This window comes from Lycium ferocissimum, chromosome 6, assembly GCF_029784015.1.
Source record: "Lycium ferocissimum isolate CSIRO_LF1 chromosome 6, AGI_CSIRO_Lferr_CH_V1, whole genome shotgun sequence".
Taxonomy (NCBI): Eukaryota; Viridiplantae; Streptophyta; class Magnoliopsida; order Solanales; family Solanaceae; genus Lycium; species Lycium ferocissimum.
Window position 1 is genome coordinate 48,567,946 of NC_081347.1, and position 8,100 is coordinate 48,576,045.

Here is an 8,100-nt window from a genome sequence, read left to right on the forward strand (position 1 = left end):
AGTGGTCTGATTATAATCAAACTTCTGTTTGTTATACTTCTGCGCCTTTGATTTGATGAGGCTCCGTCTATTATGCCTCTGTGCTTTTGAATCTGATTACGTTTCTGTCTGATATGCTTCTATACGTCCGACTCTGATTACAAATCTGTCTGATACTTCTCTGTACGTCTGACTCTGATCACGGATCTGTCTAGCATACTTCCATACGTCTGACTCTGACTACGGATTTATCCGATATAGTTCAGTACAGCTGACTCTGATTATGGGTTTGTCCGATATGCTCCTACGCGTCTGGCTCTGGTTACGAATCTGCTTGATATAACGTATGCTATGCTTCTGTACTTCTGATTCTGGATATGACTCCGTCTGATATCCGTCTGATCTTCTGATTCCGATGAAGATTCTGTTCGCCATATATCTTATTTGAGATTGTACGAGCCATTAGACTAATAAGGATTCCGAATAACCCGAAAATGGTAACGTCGGACGAGGATAAAGAGGAGTTAGAAAACGCATGCCCTTACAAGTGTTCAGATCAAATGCGAGTATGTAGTTAGTAAGAGGACCTCCCCGGAAACGTTTGTGAGACCTATAAGGCTAATATAACATTCGAGGACGAATGTTCTAAAGGGGGGGAGGATGTTATATCCGGCATTTTAGCATATTCGGAAAATGCGAAATAATTTCGATTTGTAAAGAATAAGGTCATATGTTGATTGGGATTAAGATATGTGTGTGTTGTTCATGAAAAATAGTGGTGTGGAAATACGGAGGAAGGCCAAGGGCAAAATTGGAATTTTGGAAATTAGTTTCGGGAATTACAAAATGTGATCCATAAGTCATTGGGCTCAAAAAAAAAAGAGAAAATTGAGGCCCAAGAGATGTGGGTGGCCGGCCAACCATGCTTGGCCCAAGCCCATGTCACATGAAAATCATGTGACCATTTAAATAAGGAGCATGTATATATACATGACTCAACCTTAGAAACTTCAAGAAAAATCAAGAAATAAGAGCAAAAAAAAAAAAAAAAGAGAAAAAAGGCCAAGAGAGAAAAAAAAAGAAAGAAAGAAAGGAAGAAAATTTTTTCCAAGCCTTCAATCTTGATCCAAAAATCTTGTTCTTCTTGAATTAGTAGCAAGCTCAAGACGCTCTCGACGTGGTATAATTAGTTTGGCGAAAGAACCACTTTTGCGGCAAGTTGAAATTTCAAGAAAGAGGTAAGAATTCTAATCTTTTGTGTTATGGAATAAGTATGCATGTTATAATGATTAGAATTGGATGGGAAGTATGGAATTGTGATGTGTGTGTGCATAACCGTGTGTGTGTGTGTGAAGTAGTGCATGGCCGTGAGCCATGGTGTGGTGAAGGGAAATGAATTAATTTTCATTTAGTATGTTAATTGTGTTGTTGTGACTTTTGCGATGTAAAGAAAGGTTTAATGAATCAAGTTGGTGTTGAGAATGGTTGTGAGTTATTATGGGGAATTGCATGATTTTTATATAGTTTTTATTTAATTATGAAAGTAAGGTTTTGGAATGTGAATTAGTGTTATGGTTAACAAACTTGGAAGGAGGCAATACAATTTTGTAGTTTTGTCGCATTTGTAGAAGTTGGGATGAATTATGGTTTGATGGAAGTTTTGTATACTTTGTAGAATAATGAGAAAAGTGTCCAAATTGTATTTGAATGGCCGTGAATTAGTAGACAAATATGAAAACGTCGATATTGGATTGAAAGTGTGAAGTTAGAATGGAAGTTATTGCATTATGAAGAAAGTAATACTATTCATGCTAGAATGCGTTTTAATTCGATTGTTGATATGGTTGATGTTGTTGTTGGGTTGGTTGTTGTTATTTTGGCCGAGTTTAATTCTCGGGGATGTTGGATTTATAGGGGAGATGCTGCCCAAATTGTTGTAGATAAATAAGGGCTAAGAATAAACTTTCAAAGGCATGTGACTTATGTTTGGTAACTTTGACCAATTGTAGATTACGAAGCAAACGGGATTTGAGTTTAAGCGAGCATAAGGTGTGTGCAAGGTATGTAAAGCCTATCTTTTCTTCTTTTGGCATGTCCTAGTCCTACTAGGTTAAGATCGGAACCTCGGGGATAATTCTGCTCTTGGAAATCCGAGTTTGATTTTGCATACTATTCATTCAGCGCAATTGAACTATAATCCTTATATTTGATAAAAGAATGCTTAAACCTCCATAACTTCCGCAAATGTATCCGAATCGCTTCGAAACTTTCATAGATGACCTTATGGATCCTAATGTTTGCAATTCATGTCCGCCGCCTCGACTTGACTTGAGGTGGGCCCGCAAGTCCCGAGACTTCCCTTATTTGATTTGTTTGTCTCATTTTCGTATGATATGAAAAGGAAACGTTTGCCTATGACTCTAAGGTCCGTTTGAAATGTCCTATAATGTATTTGAACGTTCATTACTATGAATGATACTAAATTTTCCGAGAATGACCTACGATGTGTTTTTGAAAAATTGATAATTAAAAAGTCCGCGACTTTTGTATATTAATTCCGATTAACTCGATACTCATTTTGAGCCTTCGATCCTAATGTGTTCGTATATGAAATTATGTGTCGAGTCTTGGAACTTACTTTTAAATATGCATATGGTTTCGCACTACTACTCCGCTCGTGCCAATGATTATGACTTCGTTCGCGGTACCGGGCCGGTTTCGTGATCGTGCGCATTATGACACATTCGGCAAAAGTATGATGTGTTACGGTTTCCGAGACCTCGCCATAGGGCCGGTTACCGTTTATGGTGTTATGATGTGATATGGCATCTGATATATTCTGATGATTTGATGTGTGTGATGTTGTGATGTGTTCGGAGATGTACGGGGATTTGAAAACTTCGGAGTATGATGTGTTGTGGCACCGGCGTCGGGGGGTGACCACGTTCCGAGCCTTATGCATGACTTTTATTTGCATTTTGTTTACATTCGCATTCCGCGCGTGTTTGATCCGTTACTTCGTATTTGTTTTCGTATCTTCTTCGACTCCGGTCATGATTTGGATTCTTTGTACCTCTCGCTTTACATACTCGGTACTTCTTTTCTATCGACCCCTTTCTTCGGGGTCGCGTTTCATGCCCGCAGTACGGACGCTCGGTTGGGCGATCCTCCGGTTTAGGCTACCCAATACGCTATTTTGGAGTGCTCCCCTCGATCCGAGCCCATATTTTGGTATATATGTTTTGCTATGTATACTCGTATATTTGTGACTATTCGGGTACGGCGGGGCCCCGTCCCGTCATATGTTCGTATGTTTGTTTTTTGTAGTTGTAGAGGCACGTAGTCATATTTGTGGGTCGTGGGTCCGGTTTGTTCGTATATGATTCTGATTTGCGTCCTTAAGCGGCCCCGTTGTTGCTATGGCCGATATGGCCCACATGTCTGTACGTATGTGTGTGTCTGGGCGATGTGCATTCCGCCAGTTTTGATTTTGATATGATGACTCTGCACGGGCGACCGCTTAGGACGGCGTTCGTTTCAGTATTTGTGTGATGTCTGCTATCAGTTATCGGTACGATTAATATCTATTAAATCTGGATATGCCCTAATATGACAAATCTGGTTCGTAAGTTTGTTTGGGTGCCTAAGTAGGGCACCAGTCACGGCCCACGGGGCTGGGTCGTGACATAAGTGATTTGAAGAGTTAAGAAGATTTAAGACTGACCAAGTTGACTACGAGAAAGATAAGTTTTTGGGTTTGCATCTTGGTGAAAGAGCTTCGTGCTGGTTGTGATATGATTTCCTTAGTTATCGTAAGCTTGTCCTACTCTCGTTCTTCGCTCGAGGACGAGCGGTTGTTTAATTGGTATCTGATGTAACGACCCATTTTGTTGTTACCGTGATTATTCTGTTTTTGCCTTCATTGACCCATTCTCGAGTCTCGTTAGAACTATTTTGACCTGAGGAGATAGTTGGCATGACTTCCTAGGCATCTTTGTGGGCCTTAGAATGTTTTCTAGAAAAATTGGGCTTTAATCGAAAATGAGCTGACTCAAAGTTGACTTTTGAGTAAACGGACCTTTTTCGGGAATTCGTAGATTTCGAGAGGTCCGGATGGTCGTTTAGAACTTGTGTGCATATTCATTTCGGTTCCCAATGCACTCGGGTGCATTTTGGGACCTAGGTTGGAAAGTTAGTTTTGAGGTATCGGGGGTTGACTCGGTCAACGAGACCTCTGATGGGAATTCCTAGACTACGAGTGCGTTTGTAGCACGTTTTTATGTATATCTACATATTTGGTTTGTATGTTTCGGGTCTCGGGCGAATGCCGGATTTCGGGATGAAATTGTGGAAGTTGGGAAAAATTCCGTGTCCGGTGTCCGTCGGGGGCGCGCACCGCCGTAGTGATGGAATAGCGTTTGCAAGCGGTTAAGATGTATTTTGGCGAGGACCACCGTATCGGTCTGAACAGCCGCTAGGGCGGTACCGTTGTAGCGGTGTTGACTGAGACTAACCTTATTTTATAAGTTTAAAACTCCAAAACCCTAGTCGTTATTTCTATTCTGACTTCAGAGCTTTATGGAGGCGAATTGGAGGGTTTTCAAGGGATTTCTTCCCTAAGGTAACATTCCTACCTTATTATGATTCCATGAACCTCTCTTAATCATCTAGCATAATCTAGAATTCATAGAATCTAATGGGTCTTCAATGGGTTCTTGAGTTAAGCTCTAAATCATTTTTGGTTCCTAGAATCTTCCTAAATAGTAAGATTAATGTTGAATATGCTTGAATATGTTGGGAACAAACTAGCTAGACTCATATTTTCCATGAAAAGCTTAAGATTAAAAGAGGGGTTTTTATGGGTTTTCTTCCTAATGAGTTCTTGGCTTTGAAATCTTTTATTATTGGTTGGGTTAGCTTCATTAAGCATGAAAGTGATGATTATAAATTATATAAACACGTTTCCTTCCAGTTGTAGAGTTAAAATTGTGGGATTAAGTTAGGGTTCTTAGACCCAAATTTGGGGTTTTTTCATATTAATGGTGATTTTGATAATTGATTAAGTATACCTATGATTAAAGTAATGGGTTTTGGCCCTTTGGTATTGAATTTGATATTTTGGTCATAAAATTCTCGTTTTGCTCTTGAGACCCGTTTTTCCTAAATTAAAGGTTGGAATTTGACCCGAATAGAATATAACCAATATGGGTGTTGTTCTTCTCGTATTCTTACATAGAATCTCTATTTGATTAGAGTTTGATTGTGTGGAGACTCACCGTGAGGGCAAGGAATTAGCTCGTGGTCCGTGATTTGCTGTTCGACGTTCCAGGTAGGTTACGGTTTACCTTTGTGGTGAGACTTCAACTAGCAAAGCGTATAGATAGATAATATTGTCAGAGATTTCATGTAAACCTTCGGGTATGATGTTTGGGTTGGATGTTGCCTTAGGGTTTGGTATTGCGTGTGACTTGTTTGATCGGGCTTGTGGCCTGTAGACTCCATAGGACCTTGTTTGGTACGTTGTGTATAAATTGGTGGATTGTTTGTGAATGGGGAGTCAAACGGAAGGATGAAATTACTTGATATTGATACTAGTACTTAGTATACGCCTTGTTATTGGTATAGAAATCTTGGGATATTTGATCCTTATTGTTATGGAAATTAGAGATTCATTATGATTACTCTGTGGACCATTATTGATGATATTGGTGCGCTTTGTATGGCACGGTAGTGTATCATTTGTGATATTGGTGCGCTATGTTTGGCACGGCTTGAACTTGAGATCGTTCACGGATTGTAATTGCATGGTTCCATATTAATACTCATATTCATCGCATAGATTATTGAGTCATCCTAGGCTTGTGACACGGAATGACCGAGATGGAAATACTGATACTAAATTGTTAGGCTTGTGATTGGTACTAATCATAGAAATGATAAGGAAACATTGATCACTATGATATTATGAGGCTTGATTATTAGTAGAATTGAAAGTTGTGACTCCATTGTGGTTTATCTTGTTGCCTTGATGATGATATTACTTATGCGCTCCTGCGTGGCACGGCTGGTTGATATGATTCATTGATATTGTACTTGCATCATATTCATACTGCATACATTATTGCATTGGATATTGAGTCATCTCTGGGCTGTGTGCGGAATGACCTATATTCTTCTGAGACATATTTGATATTGAGTCATCTCTGGGTTGTGTGCGGAGTGACTGATATGAAACATTGGTATTATGAGACTTTCGGATATTTGGTCCTCTGAGCTGTGTGAGGAGTGACGGTGCTTGGACTTCGCTGGTCCCCCATGGGTTATGCTGCCAAGGCGTGGAGGTATTCCGCCGTCGGAGTACAAGAGTACAGGCATTGCATCGCATTGCATTCATACCTCATATTGCATTGCTTTGATTATACTTCTTGGTTGATTATGACTTGGTTATAGTGTTGGTTATATTTCTTGGTTGTTTATGAGTTAGACTACGTTGGTTGGATCGCACTAGTAAAATTGTTTGATATATTTGAATAGTTAGGACAATTGATATTATTTGCTATAACACAAGGTTGGATATGAACGGTGATTACGTGGAAAAGCATGACTTGTACTCTATCGTTTTACTTGTTTTCTTTTATCTTATTGTCTTTATATATGTCAACTAGTCTTAGTCGGCCTATGATACCTACCGATCATCGTTGTTTTGTCCGACCTACGCTTGCCGCATTCTTTTATGGATGCGAGTATTAAACAGTTCACTCTCTTTTCTCTCGCGGCTGATCGGCGAGGCTGCTGTAGAGTCATTCCAGGGTGAGCACGATGACGGCCACTGCCGGATGTTCTTTCCCTTACTTACTTGTCTTACTCTTATTTCGAGACAATTGTATTATAAGCCTTTTTCTTCTTCAGACTTGTAGTATTTAGTTAGCGCTCTTGTATGACCAGACCAGATACTGGGATGGTTTATGATTACTTTCGCATTTATTGTATATTCAAATAACAGGCTTCGTTGCTTTATTTTCTTCCTCTATATATATACTGGGTTTTTGGAGGTTTAATTAAGGGTTCGCCTACCCAGGTGGGATAGGTAGGTGGCCGCGCGACTTTGGGAATTTGGGTCGTGACATCTGATTAATCCCCTCTGTGTTATTGTTGACATGTATTCCTTGCCTGTTATCCTGCATACCTTCCTCATCTCTTTGTATGCCCCCTCATAGTTCACAGCCTGCTTGTATCCATTTGCACTAATCATCCATGCCTTGTTGTGTCCTCCCATGTATGATCCTGTGTCTCCCCTACCCCCTCCCCTTGCATTTCAGCTTGCCTGCTCATGCATACTTGCTTATTTGTGCAATACCTCATCTAAAATAACTCTCAATATGCATTTAGTCACCTGCATAGTACTTTGCCAAGCCTTTCTCCTGTTTCAGCCCAGGTACAGACTAGTTAGTAAGCATGTCCCTTTCACTTAGATAGGATGTCTATGTAAGTTGATCACTATGTTTACTATGCCTGCATCCCATGTGTACCTCTTGACTGAAACCATCCTTGTTTTCTCCTTGAACTGTCACACTGCTTGAAGCATCTTAGCATACCTGGCATATCTATTGTGGCATCATGTATATAATTATCCATGTCTTGTGTGTCCATTCACTATGTTCCTGTCACTTGTTGGTAAGATATCCATGCTTCATGATCATGGAGTGATTATCTGAATGGCTTAAGTGTGTAATCTTTCTCTGGTAACCTCACCATCAAGCCTGTTCATCTTAATCCCTGTCCCAATCTCCCCCATAGCATGTCATGATCCTATGTGTCTGCAATTTCATTCATATTGACCATGTGTGCCCACTAAGTTCTAAACCTAGACCTATAAATTAGTTAGTGCCCTTGAGAGATATTAGGTGTCCAGATTCCACATCTACAGTCTATCTAGGCTAGTCTCTTTTGTGACCATGTGACTGGTCATCCCTTTTTCTGAGTTCTGTGATGCTGCAGTCTATATTTGGTTGTACTAACTGACCATGTGCATGGGCCTCATCCTTGTCTTACCTTTCACCACATTGAACCCTCCTATCTAAAATGCTACCATGATTTATCACCTTCCTGAATGGGCCACTG